Below are 17771 nucleotides of genomic sequence, written 5' to 3' on the forward strand. Positions count from 1 at the left end.
TATACATAGAGAATCCTAAAGATGCTACCAGAAAACTACTAGAGCTAATCAATGAATTTGGTATAGTGGCAGGATACAAAATTAATGCACAAAAATCTCTTACATTCCTATACACTAATGATGAAAAATCTGAAAGAGAAATTAAGGAAACACTCCTGTTTACCATTGTAACAAAAAGAATAAAATACCTAGGAATAAACCTTCCTAAGGAGACAAAACAACTGTATGCAGAAAACTGTAAGACACTGATGAAAGAATTTAAACATGATACAAGCAGATTCAGAGATATACCATGTTCTTGGATTGGAAGAATCAACATTGTGAAAATGATTATACTACCCAAAGCAACCTACAGATTCAGTGCAATCCCTATCAAGCTACCAATGGCATTTTTCACAGAACTAGAACAAAAAATTTTACAATTTGTATGGAAACACAAAAAACGCCGAATAACCAAAGCAATATGGAGAAAGAAAAACAGAGCTGGATGAATGAGGCTCCCTGACTTCAGACTGTACTACAAAGCTACAGTAATCAAGACAGTATGGTACTGACACAAAAACAGAAATATTGATCAATGGAACAGGATAGAAAGCCCAGAGAAAATCTCATGCACATATGGTCACCTTATCTTTGACAAAGGAGGCAATAATACACAATGGAGAAAAGACAGCTTGTTCAATAAGTGGTGTGGGGAAACCTGGACATGTAAGAAAATGAAATTAGAACACCTCCTAACACCATACACAAAAATAAACTCAAATTGGATTAAAGACCTACATGTAAGACCAGACACTATAACATCTTAAGGAAAACATAGGCAGAACACTCTTTGACATCAATCACAGCAAGATTCTTTGTGACCCACCTCCTAGAGAAATGGAAATAAAACAAAAATAAACCAATGGGACCTAATGAAACTTAAAAGCTTTTGCACAGCAAAGGAAACCATAAACAAGACCAAAAGACAACCCTCAGAATGGGAGAAAATATTTACAAACAAAGCAACTGACAAAGGATTAATCTCCAAAATATACCAGCAGCACATGCAGCTCAATATCAAAAAAACAAACAACCCAATCCAAAAATGGGCAGAAGACCTAAATAGACATTTCTCCAAAGAAGGTATGCAGATATCCAACAAACACATGAAAGGATGCTCAACATCACTAATCATTAGAGAAATGCAAATCAAAACCACAATGAAGTATCACTTCACACCAGTCAGAATGGCCATCATCAAAAAATCTACAAACAATAAATGCTAGAGAGGGTGTGGAGAAAAGGAAACCCTCTTGCACTGTTGGTGGGAATGTAAATTGATAGAGCTACTCTGGAGAATAGTATGGAGGTTCCTTTAAAAACTAAAAATAGAACTACCATACAACCCAGCAATCCCAGTACTGGGCATATACCCTGAGAAAACCATCATTCAAAAAAAGACATGTACCACAACGTTCACTCCAGCACTATTTACAATAGCCAGGACATGGACGCAACCTAAGTGTCCATCGACAGATGAATGGATAAAGAAGATGTGGCACATATATACAATGGAATATTACTCGGCCATAAAAAGAAATGAAATTTAGTTATTTGTAGTGAGGTGGATAGACGTAGAGTCTGTCATACAGAGTGAAGTAAGTCAGAAAGAGAAAAACAAATACCGCATGCTAAAACATATATAAGGAATCTAAAAAAAACAATGGTTCTGATGAACCTAGGGGCAGGACAGGAATAAAGACACAGAGGTAGAGAATGGACTTGAAGACACAGGGAGGGGGAAGGGTAAGCTGGGACAAAGTGAAAGAGTAACATTGACATATATACACTACTGAATATAAAATAGATAGCTAGTGGGAAGCAGCTGCCTAGCACAGGGAGATCAGCTCCGTGCTTTGTTACCACCTAGTGGGGTGGGATAGGGAGGGTGAGAAGGAGGCACAAGAGGGAAGGGATATGGGGATATATGTATACATATAACTGATTCACTTTGTTTTACAGCAGAAACTTGCACAACATTGTAAAGCAATTATACTCCAATAAAGATGATAAAAAAAATGCATACTGAAGACATCCTTGATGACTCTTTATCTCCAATTGTTTATCTTTCATGGGCATCACCAATCTTTGCATCTCTTTTTCATACTCATCAATGAATTCCTATGGTAATTATATCACAGAATATTTTCTTTTATAACTGATGTCCTACCAGCCCTATTGAGAGATGTAAAATATGTGCAAGATAGGGTCTTCTAATACTCTTTCTGTATTCTAACCACAGGATATTTAACTATAAATTTAATTAACTTGAAATTCAGTATAATAAAGTCAATAAATGAAGAAGAAGATGAAATTCCTGGTGCTCCCCAATTCTGATCATGTCACATGTCACATAGCTGAAGAAAGGGGGTCTTCCTTTGACCTACCTTTACAGTCTGTTTGTGAACAAACAGACCTTTCAGGAACTACAAGCAATTTGACTCTCTATGGCACATCCATGGCTATGTACTTGGCTTTATGGATTATTTTGAAATGTGTTACTCAGAATGTGTTGCCAGAATGAAAGGAAAATGAAAAAATGGCACAGATTCTTTAATTGTGAGTCACTCTCTTTTCCTCTGGATGCCATCATTTACCCCTCATTTCTAGAACTTTATTTTTTCCTGCTTAGAAAATCATTTCTGAATGATTGCAGGCACCACTCCAACCCCCTCCTATATTTCTACCATCTTACATCTCTGCTAATTATAAGATATAGGCTTGCTGGAATATGACTATTTGTAGTCACATATCATCAACCAATCGAAAGTGAATAGTCTTTTTGCACTGGTTGGAATGGAATGCACACTAGACTCAGAAATAGAGAACCCAGTTTGAATTCCAGTTATACTCAATTCTATTCAATATCTTTCACTCTTGCCATAATTGATGAAATAAACTTTCATACCAAAAAAAAAAAAAAAAAAAATCCATAGAAGAAATGACATGATTAGAAAAGCATTGCTTGCATCACCTAATAAAAAACTGATTTAGCCAAAAGTCGTTAAAAGATGAAATGATGAAAGGTTGATGGGATCAACTTGAATAGAGCATTAGGCTGTTTCTCCCTGAAACACTGATCAATTTAGCATTGCTGAGAGTAGTATAATCAAACAATATGTGCCTCCTGATGAGGGTTGACAGATAAAATATGGGATGCCTAGTAAAATTTGATTTTCAGATAAACAATAATTTTTAATATAAGTATGACCCATACAATATTTGGGATATCCTTATCCTTAAAATGTTATTTGGGGCTTCCCTGGTGGCGCAGTGGTTGAGAGTCTGCCTGCCAATGCAGGGGACACGGGTTCACACCCTGGTCTGGGAAGATCCCACATGCCGCAGGGCAACTAGACCCGTGAGCCACAACTACTGAGCCTGCGCGTCTGGAGCCTGTGCTCCGCAACAAGAGAGGCCGCGATAGTGAGAGGCCCGCGCATCGCGATGAAGAGTGGCCCCCGCTTGCCACAACTAGAGAAAGCCCTCGCACAGAAACGAAGACCAACATAGCAATCAATCAATCAATCAATAAATCTTTAAAAAAAAAATGTTATTTGTTAGTTATTTAGTATTCAAATTTAGATAGGTGTCTTGTATATGTATGTGCTAAACCTGATAATCCTACTTGATGTAATGCAAAAGTTTAATATATATATATTGTATAGTTTAACATAGTTATATATATGGCTTAATATAGTATAATATAGTTTATAGCATATATATATATTTAATAGTTTAATAAATTGAACTTGCATCTAATTAAGCCTTTGGAACTGACTTCCAATCTGCAGGAAACACAGGATATAGAAGAACACATTTAATGGTACAATGAGTAAGTAGATATCCAGAAGATGAAACTGTGACCTGGTTTTTAAACATATCAATGAAATGAAAAAAAAAAAAGACGGGCGGCTGGGGGTGGGGAGAACTGCAGAATGCTCTAGACCAAAGATGATCAAATGAGGATGATTTTGCCCCTGGGGGATATTTGGCAATATTTAGGGACATTTTTGGTTTTCTCTAATGTAGTGGGGGGAGAGGAAATGATGCTATTAGCACCTAGTAGTTAGAGGTCAGGGGTGCTGCTAAACATCTTGTAACACACACAACAATCTCCCTCTTCACTCCCCTTTCACCTTCCACACACACGACAAAGAATTGTTAGGCCCAAAATGTCAACAGTGCTGCTGTTGAGAAACTCTGATCTAGTCTAAAAAAACTTTAAAGATTTACCAACCACATGTAAAGCACAACGATCATGTGAATCTTGAAACCATACTATAATATGGAGCACTTCTATGATAGAAGGCAAGATAGCTATTTAAGAAGAATAATGTAGAAAAATTTTTTATTGATATGGGAAAGGTTCACAATACATTGCTAAGAGAAAAAACAGACTGGATATAAAGAAGTTTAACATACCCTCATGTTGCTAAAAAGGAGAAAGTGCTACAAAAATAAAAACCATCCCCTTTTTGCCATAAACATAAGTGTGTGTGTGTAAACAGATATGAATGCATAGAAAAATGATCAGAAAACCAGTCATCAAAATGTTTATAGTGTTGATATTTCTAAGTTGGAGATCAGAAGTGATTGGTGTCTTATTTTTCCTTTCCTGTTTTTTCTATAATGAACATATATTACTTTTTTTAATCAGACGGAAAATAGAATAATTTTAGAAAGAAAATTATTAGTCAAAGTTCAATATCCTTATGGCCATTCCCTTTTACATGGTAGAGCTAAAATGGTTTCTCAAACATCTCCCAAGGGTACAGAGACCATCTTGATGGAGAGGTCGTGCTGAGCCAGAAACTCAACTTACTGGAGTGGAAAGCTACTGCTGTTTCATACTCTCTCCAGAATAAGCTGAGAATGAACCAAAGGGAGCACGAGGGATGGGTCTGAAAGTATCTTCTGTCCTTTCCAAACACGGGAGATGGACCTCTCTAAATGGGAGAATTAGGCTGAGATGTATGTCAGTGAGACATAAGGAAATAGGCTGTAGGCTGAAACTGGACAAGAGAAGCCCTGGCTCCTATAAACACTCTGCTTGCTCTGATCTTATTTGAATAACTTTCAGGAAGCTGGCTGCTCTCTAATCCTGAAAAAACAAAATTTAGGGTCTTCTCTTTGTAAACTTATCCATTATATTTATGGTTGGCTAAAACTCAATGCAGTATTAGTTTGTGAAACCTCCAAAATCCCCCAAAGTGAGTAAGCAAATGAAAGCATCTCTCTCATCTACTACCCAAGTTCCTAACAAAGTCCTTGAGATAAGCTCTAGGGTTCTCTCATCCTTACCTTCTAAGTACCCTGGAGGGATTTTGAAACAGATGGTCCCAGGAGACTTGGGGTACAGGGATTTGCTCCTCTTGGGGAAAATAAATATCCAAAGCTCCTGAAATTTGGAGTTTAACAGACTGCATTTTTTTTCCTGGACCACTTCCCAAGCCAAAGGAACAAATGCCCCCAGCCTAAGGAATATAGCGATAATTTGAGGTTCTCTTTGATACTAGAAGAGCTGAGTTTTTCTTGATTTGTGGGTTTTAGCTTTCCTTTTAAATGCCTCTTGAATACATGGTGTTTTCACCTGCTTCCTCTGAATAGAGTCAGCCTTCAATGTCTTTTAAAGATCACTATCTGGAAAGTGGCTCCTCCTTCTTATTGCTAAGGTCAGGCACAGCGAGTGGCTGTTGGCAGAACTAAATGAAAATGGAATGCTATGGTATTTTCCAAGACATTACTGTTTTCCCTCTATGGTTTGCAGTATTTTTTGGTTATATTGATTCTCTTGTTCATTAATATTACATTTTTTCATGCTCATCTTGCTGTGGTAATGGATTCAAGGACATGAAATTTAGCTGAGACATTATAATAATCTCGAAATATTTTAATTATTATCAGGTTGAAAAGGAAATAGAAGGTGGGATAATGTGGGGATATGGCAAGTTGCAGGGAGAGAGAAATTGAGTCAATAGGAAGTAACATTTTCTAAAAATTAGGGCCACTCAAAAATAGAATTGATGATCATATATGGATCTATGTAATGAGATAGTATGCACCATTAGAAATGAAAAGAGTGAGACAGATTTACAGTACCATTATGGAAAGTATTCAAGATATAATATTAACAGAAAAAAGCTAGTTGTAAATTGGTATGTGCAGTCTAATTCCATTTGTGTAAAGTTGAAATGATACAGAAATATACATAATTGTACAAAGAAATTTTCTAGACAGAAATAAACAAATTAAAACAAACAAACAAACATAAATCATGTTTACCTCTGGACCAGAGAATGCAAAGTACAGAAAGAGAAAACTAACTTTTCCGGTTATACCCTTCTATACAGATGGCTTTTTTCCCCCCCTGAAGCATTTTTATAATATGAAAAGCCTAGTTTTATTTTTTAAATTTATTTATTATTTATTTATTATTTTATTATTTTTGGCTGTGTTGGGTCTTCGTTTCTGTGCGTGGGCTTTCTCTGGTTGTGGAAAGCGGGGGCCACTCTTCATCGCGATGCGCGGGCCTCTCACTATTGCGGCCTCTCCTGTTGCGGAGCACAGGCTCCAGACGCGCAGGCTCAGTAGTTGTGGCGTACGGGCCTAGTTGCTCCGCGGCATGTGGGATCTTCCCAGACCAGGGCTCGAACCCGTGTCCCCTGCATTGGCAGGCAGACTCTCAACCACTGCGCCACCAGGGAAGCCCTAGTTTTATTTTTTTAAGTAAACTTAGTTTCTTTTAAAAAAAACAAGGGAATGCTAACTTGTAAGATAATGAAAATCCAATCATTGGAAGCACTGAAGCAGAGTTTAGGGGCTATTTTTGAGGAGTGCTGTGCTTTTAAAATTACCTCCTAAATCTAAGGTCCTATGATTCAGTTACATTTAAAGGACGTAAAGCTACCACAAACATGAATTTTTTCCACCTTGCTTCCAATTGGAAGCAAAGGCTTGGATAATGAAACGAATAAGATTAACCCCTTGCTTAGGACTGGTTGTCAGGTCTAAGCAGAAAATGGTGCCTCTAGAAGGAAACACTTTTACTTTTTTTAGCATGGAGAGATATTTTTGGCTAAAGATCCAGAATCCAAGGAAACAGAAAGTGGTGTAAAGTGTTGCTTTTTTTCACTGACGTGAATTCCACACAAGGAGGCTGCCATTTTGTGTCAGTTATCATGCTCTTACCATCCTAGCGTTACCACTTATCAGTTCTTTGCCATCTTAAGGAGTCCCCGTTTTTCTGAGGGAGTGACGGGGGAGGAGATGGAATTGCAGGAATGCATAAGCTCCATTCAATCTTTTCTCTTCTATAGCCTAGCTTTTTTTTTTTTTTTTCATTCCCCTTCATATAGGTAGGATTGATTTTTCCAGTTACATAAGCTTTGAATTTTGTCTTGTTCAGTAATACATCATGAATCTCAGTTAAACAGAAGCGGTTAAAGATTAGTCAATCACCACATCTCAGAGGAAAAGGAACACATATTTTGCTCTACATTTTCTCTATATTTTGAAAATATTTTATATTTTTCTGCTTTGCAACATCTGCCCTCATTCAGCTACTTGCATCCCAATATAGTAATAGTCAGAAATGGTTCTGTCTTTATTTAAAATTTTAATATTTTGTTCATCTTGGATTGTTGCATTCATTTTTTTTTAATACTGCATTAAATCTAATTCATCTTGATTACTGAGATTTTTTGTTCTTGTTTTTTTGGTTTTTTTTGGTTCTCCCTTAAATCCTGCACCCAAGGTGAGGCCTCACTAGCCACATTCTATTTCCAGCCACTCTTCAGAAAGTTTTTCTTTTTACCAACTAACATCTTTCTTTAAAAACTGAAGATAATTTCCTCTGAATCTGGCCCTTGGGTACTCAAATTTCTATAAAATGCCTGTTCAGAGACTTTAAGTTAGTTGCACATTATATTGTCAACTTTTTCTTCTCCAAGGTAAATTAACCCATTACTTTCACCTTTTCTTCTCAATCCTCTGCAGCCTCATTAGAAAGTTCCATTTTGGAAAAGAATTTAACAGTTTTGTTTTTGTGTTTAGAAGAGAATAATTCAGAAGAAAATCTTGAATATATAGAAAGCATAAAAAGAAAATTAATTTAAGATAATTCATTACCCAGAAAAAAATATTTTTAGCATTTTGGTATATTTACTTCCAGGCTTTTTCAAAGGCATGTGTGCCATTGAATGTGTTTCCTTTCTTTGTTAATTCCTTTTTTCCTTTTCTTTATTTTTACCAAATTATGATCTATTTATCTATGTATTATCTATCTAATGTATTTATCTATATCAGCCCTTTTAGACATATAATGGCTGCATAGTTGCCAGCAGATGGATATAATTTATTTAATCATTCCTGTATCCATTTACATTATTTTGGTATTCATTATTATAAATAATATCATAAAAATTTCTTATATATATATCCTGATACATATCTCTGATTATTTCCTTAAAATAAATACTTGGAAGTGGAAATATCAAGCCAAGGAAAATGGACATGCATTGTCACTAATATGCTAATATTTCATATACTTATTTAGACAGGTCCAAATTTTTCCAGTTTTCACAATGTTTTTTAGTTTTTCCAAGTTTTTCCTAATATAATCTCATTCCCAGAATGAGGAAAATGCATTAATTATTTTTAATAAAAGCAAAGCAAAACAAAAAATGTTTATTCTTCCTCATCAGCTTTGTAGTCATAATGCTTCTCAGGCAGTTGTGGTGCAGAACAAATTACACTGGCTTTAAAATTTAAAAAGTGGATCAAGGACTTAATAATTTTGGGCAAATCACCTAATCCTAGGTGTCTTTAGGTTCCCCATCTGCAAAATGGAGATAATTCTTACCTAACATATGGGATAGTTATGCTGTTACATAATATAGATAAAAACTCTTTATAAACTAAAAAGTGCCATAAAGGGCTATTATTGTTGTTGTTGTTGTTGTTATTAAACTTTTTTTATTAATGAGAACTTTCTGATCTTCAGTAACTCCCCAGTAGGGAATAGAGAGAGATGTGCAAACTGGTTTCCCCAAAGATACCTGTTTATAATTCTGAAGGAATCAGAGAAGAGTGCTCAGAGTCTAGTAGTGAGTCAAACTACCTGTGAAAATCCAAATCTAAGCACAAGGTAGAAAACACACAGAAATACACACCATCCATGAGAATAGTTATGGTGTGGCCTTAAGCAATTGAACTACACTATAGAGAGCTTGGATTGATCGGTTGTATTTAGTCCTGAGATTTTCTGGGCAAGAGGAGACTTGAGGTAAGTACTGAAAAAAAAATAGAGGAATGTGGCTTGTTAAAAAATAATGTGTATGTGTGTGGGAGACAGGGGCAATCAAATTGGAAGCTATTCAATGATTTGTGAAAAGCGTTCATGAATGGTGCAAACAAGTGGAACAGAGAGAAAGCAAAAACTTATGTCTTGTTGGAGCAGAGAGCATTGTCTTGTTTGGCAATTTAGCAGGGAAGATGTCTGAGAAGATGATAAATCTGTGCCTTAAAGAAAAGTAGAAGAGTTGTGGGCATAGTTGGAAAATTTGTTTTAGGTAAAAAAATCTGAAACTGTAATCCATGAGAAAATTCTTTCCAAATTTAACTATGGATTTCCTATTTCTTTAGCCTCAGTTTTCCCCAACACCAATGTCCTAAAACACCAGAAAACTTTTTCCACACTTGACATAGCCTTCCTTCCTTCTATCTTATCCCATCCCTATTCATTCTTTTGTATAAATCCCCATACTTGAAATTGTTTCCTGATTGTGTTTTTCTTTTTTTTTTTTTGAATTTTTGAATTTTATTATTTTATACAGCAGGTTCTTATTAGTTATCCATTTTATACGTATTAGTGTATATATGTCAATCCCAATCTCCCAATTCATCACACCACCACCCCACAACACCACTTTCCACCATTTGGTGTCCATACGTTTGTTCTGTATATCCGTGTCTCAATTTCTGCCCTGCAAACCAGTTTATCTGTACCATTTTTCTAGGTTCCACATATATGCGTTAATATACGATATTTGTTTTTCTCTTTCTGACTTACTTCACTCTGTATGGCAGTCTCTAGATCCATCCACGTCTCTACAAATGACTCAATTTCATTCCTTTCTGTAGTTGAGTAATATTCCATTGTATATATGTACCACATCTTTATCCATTCGTCTGTCAATGGGCATTTAGGTTGCTTCCATGACCTGGCTATGGTAAATAGTGCGGCAATGAACATTGGGGTGCATGTGTCTTTTTGAATTATGTTTTTTTCTGGGTATATGCCCAGTAGTGGGATTGCTGGGTTATATGGTAGTTCTATTTTTAGTTTTGTAAGGAACCTCCATACTATTCTCCATAATAGCAGTATCAATTTACATTCCCACCAACAGTGCAAGACGGTTCCCTTTTCTCCACACCCTCTCCAGCATTTGTTGTTTGTAGATTTTCTGATGATGCCCATTCAAACTGGTGTGAGTTGATACCCCATTGTGGTTTTGATTTGCATTTCTCTAATAATTAGTGATGTTGAGAAGCTTTTCATGTGCTTCTTGGCCATCTGTATGTCTTCTTTGGAGAAATGTCTATTTAGGTCTTCTGCCCATTTTTGGATTGGGTTGTTTCTTTTTTTTAATATTGAGCTGCATGAGCTGTTTATATATTTTGGAGATTAATCCTTTGTCCGTTGATTCGTTTGCAAATATTTTCTCCCATTCTGAGGGTTGTCTTTTCATCTTGTTTGTAGTTTCCTTTGCTTGGCAAAACCTTTTAAGTTTCATTAGGTCTCATCTGTTTATTTTTGTTTTTATTTCCATTACTCTAGGAGGTGGATCAAAGAAGATCTTGCTGTGATTTATGTCAAAGAGTGTTCTTCCTATGTTTTCCTCTAAGAGTTTTATAGTGTCTCATCTTACATTTAGGTCTCTAATCCATTTTGAGTTTAATTTTGTGTATGGTGTTAGGCAGTGTTCTAATTTCATTCTTTTACATGTACCTGTCCAGTTTTCCCAGCACCACTTATTGACGAGGCTGTCTTTTCTCCATTGTATATTCTTGCCTCCTTTGTCATAGATTAGGTGACCATAGGTGCGTGAATTTATATCTGGGCTTTCTATCCTGTTTCATTGATCTATATTTCTATTTTTGTGACAGTACCATACTGTCTTGATTACTGTAGCTTTGTAGTATTGTCTGAAGTCAGGGAGTATGATTTCCCCGGCTCCATTTTTTTCCCTCAAGACTGCTTTGGCTATTCGGGGTCTTTTGTGTCTCCATACATATTTGAAGATTTTTTGATCTAGCTCTGTAAAAACTGCCATTAGAAATTTGATAGGGATTGCATTGAATCTGTAGATTGCTTTGGGTAGTATAGTCATTTTCACAATATTGATTCTTCCAATCCAAGAACATGGTATATCTCTCCATCTGTTGGTATCATCTTTAATTTCTTTCATCATTGTCTTAAAGTTTTCTGCATACAGGTCTTTTGTCTCCTTAGTTAGGTTTAATCCTAGGTATTTTATTCTTTTTGTTACAATGGTAAACAGGAGTGTTTCCTTAATTTCTCTTTCAGATTTTTCATCATTAGTGTATAGGAATGTAAGAGATTTCTGTGCATTAATTTTGTATCCTGCAACTTTACCAAATTCATTGGTTAGCTCTAGTAGTTTTCTAGTGGCATCTTTAGGATTCTCTATGTATAGTATCATGTCATCTGCAAACAGTGACAGTTTTACTTCTTTTCCAATTTGTATTATTTTTATTTCTTTTTCTTCTCTGATTGCCATGGCTAGGACTTCCAAAACTATGTTGAATAATAGTGGTGTGAGTGGACATCCTTGTCTTGTTCCTGATTTTAGAGGAAATGCTTTCAGTTTTTCACCATTGAAATGATGTTTGCTGTGGGTTTGTCATATATAGCCTTTATTATGTTCAGGTAGGTTCCCTCTATGCCCACTTTCTGGAGAGTTTTTATCATAAATTGATGTTGAATTTTGTTGAAAACTTTTTCTTCATCCATTGAAATGATCACATGGTTTTTATTCTTCAATTTGTTAATATGGTGTATCACATTGATTGATTTGCATATATTGAAGAATCCTTGCATCCCTGGTATATATCCCACTTGATCATGCTGTATGATCTTTTTAATGTGTTGTTGGATTCTGTTTGCTAGTATTTTGTTGAGGATTTTTGCATCTATATTCATCAGTGATATGGGTCTGTAATTTTCTTTTTTGTAGTATCTTTGTCTGGTCTTGGTATCAGGGTGATGTTGGCCTCATAGAATGAGTTTGGGAGTGTTCCTTCCTCTGCAATTTTTTGGAAGAGTTTGAGGAGGATATGTGTTAGCTCTTCTCTAAATGTTTGATAGAATTCACCTGTGAAGCCATCTGGTCCTGGACTTTTGTTTGTTGGAAGATTTTAAATCACAGTTTCACTTTCATTACTTGTGATTGGTCTCTTCATGTTTTCTATTTCTTCCTGGTTCAGTCTTGGAAGGTTATACCTTTCTAAGAATTTGTTCATTTCTTCCAGGCTGTCCATTTTATTTGCATAGAGTTGCTTGTAGTAGTCTCTTAGGATGCTTTGTATTTCTCTGTTGTCTGTTGTAACTTCTCCTTTTTCATTTCTAATTTTATTGATTTCAGTCCTCTCCCTCTTTTTCTTGATGAATCTGGCTAATGGTTTATCAATTTTCTTTATCTTCTCAAAGAACCAGCTTTTAGTTCTATTGATCTTTGCTATTGTTTTCTTTGTTTCTATTTATTTCTGTTCTGATCTTTATGATTCCTTTCCCTCTGCTAACTTTGGGTTTTGTTTTTTCTTCTTTCTCTAGTTCCTTTAGGTGTAAGGTTAGATTATTTATTTGAGATTTTTTCTTCTTTCTTGAGGTAGGCTTGTATTGCTATAAACTTCCCTCTTAGAACTGCTTTTGCTGCATCCCATAGGTTTTGGATTGTCGTCTTTTTGTTGTCATTTGTCTCTAGGTATTTTTTGATTTCCTCAGCGATCTCTTGGTTATTTAGTAACATATTGTTTAGCCTCCATGTGTTTGTGTTTTTTACTTTTTTTCCCTGTAATTGATTTCTAATCTCATAGCGTTGTGGTCAGAAAAGATGCTTGATATGATTTCAGTTTTCTTAAATTTACTGAGGCTTGATTTGTGACCCAAGATGTGATCTATCCTTAAGAATGTTCCATGAGCGCTTGAGAAGAAAGTGTAATCTGCTGTTTTAGGATGGAATGTCCTATCAATATCAATTAAATCTATCTGGTCTATTGTGTCATTTAAAGCTTCTGTTTCCTTATTAATTTTCTCTTTGGGTGATCTGTCCATTGCTGTAGGTGAGGTGTTAACGTCCCCCACTATTATTGTGTTACTATCGATTTCCTCTTTTACAGCTGTTAGCATTTGCGTTATGTATTGAGGTGCTCCTATGTTGGGTGCATATATATTTATAATTGTTATATCTTCTTCTTGGATTGATCCCTTGATCATTATGTAGTGTCCTTCCTTGTCTCTTGTAACATTCTTTATTTTAAAGTCTATTTTATCTGATATGAGTATTGCTACTCCAGCTTTCTTTTGATTTCCATTTGCATGGAATATCTTTTTCCATCCCCTCACTTTCAGTCTGTATATGTCCCTAGGTCTGAAGTGGGTCTCTTGTAGACAGCATATATATGGGTCTTGCTTTTGTATCCTTTCAGCGAACCTGTGTCTTTTGGTTGGAGCATTTAATCCATTCACGTTTAAGGTAATTATCGATATGTATGTTCCCATTACCATTTTCTTAATCGTTTTGGGTTTGTTTTTTAGGTCCTTTTCTTCTCTTGTGTTTCCCACTTAGAGAAGTTCCTTTAGCATTTGTTGTAGAGCTGGTTTGGTGGTGCTGAATTCTCTTAGCTTTTGTTTGTCTGTAAAGCTTTTGATTTCCCCATCAAATCTGAATGAGACCTTTGCTAGGTAGAGTAATCTTGGCTGTAGGTTCTTCCCTTTCATCACTTTAAATATGTCATGTCACTCCCTTCTGGCTTGTAGAATTTCTACTGAGAAATCAGCTGTTAACCTTATGGGAGTTCCCTTGTATGTTATTTGTCATTTTTCCTTTGTTGCTTTCAATAATTTTTGTTTGTCTTTAATTTTTGTCAATTTGATTGCTATGTGTCTCTGTGTGTTTCTCCTTGGGGTTATCCTGCCTGGGACTCTGTGTTTCCTGGATTTGTGTGGCTATTTCCTTTCCCATGTTAGGGAAGTTTTTGACTATAATCTCTTCAAATATTTTCTCAGGTCCTTTCTCTCTCTCCTCTCCTTCTGGGACCCCTATAATGAGAATGTTGTTGCATTTAATGTTGTCCCAGAGGTCTCTTAAGCTGTCTTCATTTCTTTTCATTCTTTTTTCTTTATTCTCTTCCGTGGCAGTGAATTCCACCATTCGGTCTTCCAACTCACTTATCTGTTCTTCTGCCTTGGTTATTCTGCTATTGCTTCCTTGTAGTGTATTTTTCATTTCAGTTATTGTATTGTTCATCTCTGTTTGTTTGTTCTTTAATTCTTCTAGGTCTTTGTTAAACATTTCTTGCATCTTCTCGTTCTTTGCCTCCATTCTTTTTCTGAGGTCCTGGATCATCTTCACTATCATTATTCTGAATTCTTTTTCTGGAAGCTTGCCTATCTCCACTTCATTTAGTTGTTTTTCTGCAGTTTTGCCTTGTTCCTTCATCTGGTACATAGCCCTCTGCCTTTTCATCTTGTCTATCTTTCTGTGAATGTGGTTTTTGTTCCACAGCCTGCAGGATTGTATTTTTTCTTGCTTCTCTTGATTGTGTTTTTCTATCTTTTACTTATAGGTGAACAATAGTCCTCATTAACCGGACATCCATCTGGAGCAGATCCTTATCATTTCCTTCTCCTAGAATTCCCCTGCTCAAAACACTGGACACTGATGTGTTCTGACTGCTTGGCCTAAGTCTCCAGCTTTTGGACATGGAATTTATCAATGAAGACTGAGAACCATGCAGTGGTGGGTGAATTTATTTTCTAGGGTTTTACCAGCTTTCATGAACACAGCTCATCCTATTTGTGGTATTTCTTACCTTATACCTTTTAACCTTGGCTGGCAATGTCATCATTGTGACAATTATCAGTATTGATTGCCACCTTCACACACCCATGTACTTTTTTCTTACTATGCTTTCCACTTCAGAGACCTCGTACACATTGGTCATTGTACTCAGATGTTCTCCAGCCTTGTAAGCCTGAGCCAACACATCTCCTTGGCTGGCTGTGCCACCCAGATGTTCTTTTTTTATCACTTTGGCCATCAACAAGTGCTTTCTACTCACAGCAATGGGATATGACCGCTATGTGGCCATCTGCAACCCCTTGAGGTACACAGTCATCATGAACAAGAGGGCGTGTGCCCAGCTGGTATGGGGGCCCTGCAGCATTGGGCTACTTGTGGCCACAATTCAGACTTCCTCTGTGTTCAGGCTGCCCTTTTGTGACAGAGAGACGGCCCATTATTTTTGTTACATCCGCCCAGTTATGAAACTCTCCTGTGCTGACACTACTATACGTGACATAATTAATTTCCTTGTCAGCTCACTCATTATTGTGGTGCCCATGGTTTTGGTCTTCATCTCCTATGTCCTCATCATCTCTACCATCCTCAAGATCACCTCTGCTGAGGGCCGGAAGGAGGCTTTTACCATCTGCACCTCCCACCTCACTTTGGTCATTCTCCACTACGCCTGTGCCTCCACTCCCTACCCCAAGCCCAAGTCAGAGATCATGAGGGATCAGGACCAGCTGATTTCAAAGACTTACACCGTTTTTACTCCTCTCCTTAATCCTGTGGTGTATACTCTAAGGAACAAAGAGGTCAAGGATGCCCTTCACCATGCTGTTGGCCAAAACCTCTTGCCTAGGATCTTTGGTAGCTTGATATATACCCTATCATACTGTGGGTATTTTTGTAATCACAAGAAAAATTGATCCTATCATTCTTCCTCTACTCAGAGAGAGTTGCACAATTTGGTGGTAAGCCTGCATTAAAGAATTGAGTTTCCCTGACTTGAATTCTGTTTTTACCATCATTCTCCCATACCCTCTATTCATCTGGGGGGTTACCACCAGGCACATGGTCAGATGCTCCTCACAAAGTGGAAAGTCGGTAGGGAATAATAAGCAAGAGGGTGACTGATTGTTTCCACTTTGTTAATGCCAGAAAAGTGGGCTGCATAACGCCTGTTTGAGGTGATGGGTTGAAAGATCAACCTAAATGTCAGGTAGATATTGAACTCTAAAACTTCAGAGATAGCATGGTCGGTGGGCAAGATTTGTTGAAAGCAGTCAAAACCACCTTTCCGACTTATCACTTTCTCCTTTGGGCAATGACAAGAGTAACAGACTCTGACATTTCAGAAGAAATATTACCAGATTAAAACATTCTCACCTGCCTTGGAGACCCATGAATTTTTTTTTTTTTCCTCAATTTTGCTGAAGCTCACATTAGGACTGTTTCCTTGGTGAGTTTTGTATATTTACATGTTAGTAAGTAACTTGTCACACCCAGCAACTGAATTTCACTGCAGTTATACATGCTTTCTCTGGGAGTAATGCATATGCCATAATGTATTCACAAGTGTAGGGCTAGCTTTCCAAAGATCTGTTTTGAAATTAAATTTATTAAGGAAATTTCCTGGTTCAGTGGTTAGGACTCCACAATTCCACTGCCGGTGGGCTGCGTTTGAACCCTGGTCAGGGAACCAAGATCCCACAAGCTGCATGGCCCAGCCAAAAAAAAAAAAAAAAAGGAATTAAAGGAATTAAATTTATTAATACCACCTCCCAACTAACTCTGACTGTCTCAGATCTGGAAATTAGCCTGTGATTTTCATTCATCTCTATGCGGAGCCTGAGGTGATGCCTGTGTCTTGCCTTTGCCCTCTTCATTTCTATTTACATTGATGAACTCATTTTCTGTTAACCGTTGGGTACCTCAAACTCTGAGTTTAAACACTAGCCTAAACAAGGTCTGGGAGTCTCCCAATTCTTACTGTTATTGCCTTCTGAAGGGGAAAATTGTATTGATTTGTGAGAAAAGTTTAAGGCTTTAGGATGATTTGTCCTGGCATTCAAAAGAGGCAGAACTTGCCAAATGTATTCCAGTCCATAAAGGGCTGATGTTAAAAGAAAAAAAGAAAGTAGTCCATGTCTCCCACCCACTATCCTTCTTCTGCTTGAGGACAGTCCAAGTGTCCCTACTGAAGATGCATTGAAATTGCCTGTCAAACAAAGGACTTGGGACTCCCTAATGGTACCAGGGTCAAGAAAGGAAATCTTCATGCTTATGGAGAATTACCTGCAGGAATATAAGCTTTGCCTCCCTAGAGGAGCTACCTCCAAGAGAGTGAATGTGAAGAAGAGCCTCCAAGGCAGTTAATCTTTGCCTTTATCTGGGTTCCCTGAGAACACTTCTGAATCCTTTCCGGGTTAGGTTCAAGGGTAACAGTCACAACCTTGCTTTCTGAGAAAGCCCCATTGGAGATTTTCTATTCGGGGGTCCTGCTCACGATAGTAGCCCATTCTTGAAAGGCCTCTCTCAGCAGTCACATCATTTTTATAGATTGATGAACTTTTTTGCACTCAGGACCCCCATGGGGCATCCCACAGCTATACAGGGCTCTAGAAGATTGACAGCCAT

The 17771-nt window shown here is 37.0% G+C and overlaps 2 pseudogenes across 2 annotated transcripts in view; one reads left to right on the top strand and one right to left on the bottom strand.

The window, feature by feature from the left end:
• Positions 1-17771, bottom strand: part of LOC309643660 (olfactory receptor 10J1-like) — a 460112-nt pseudogene that overhangs the window by 78170 nt on the left and 364171 nt on the right. The gene's annotated exons all lie outside the window — the stretch shown is intronic.
• Positions 12006-16064, top strand: LOC309643148 (olfactory receptor 10J1-like; annotated as a pseudogene). Its single transcript has one exon. The product of its transcript is annotated as an olfactory receptor 10J1-like (transcript).

The sequence above is a fragment of the Balaenoptera physalus genome (genome assembly GCF_965194825.1).
Source record: "Balaenoptera physalus genome assembly, chromosome: 1".
Taxonomy (NCBI): domain Eukaryota; kingdom Metazoa; phylum Chordata; class Mammalia; order Artiodactyla; family Balaenopteridae; genus Balaenoptera; species Balaenoptera physalus.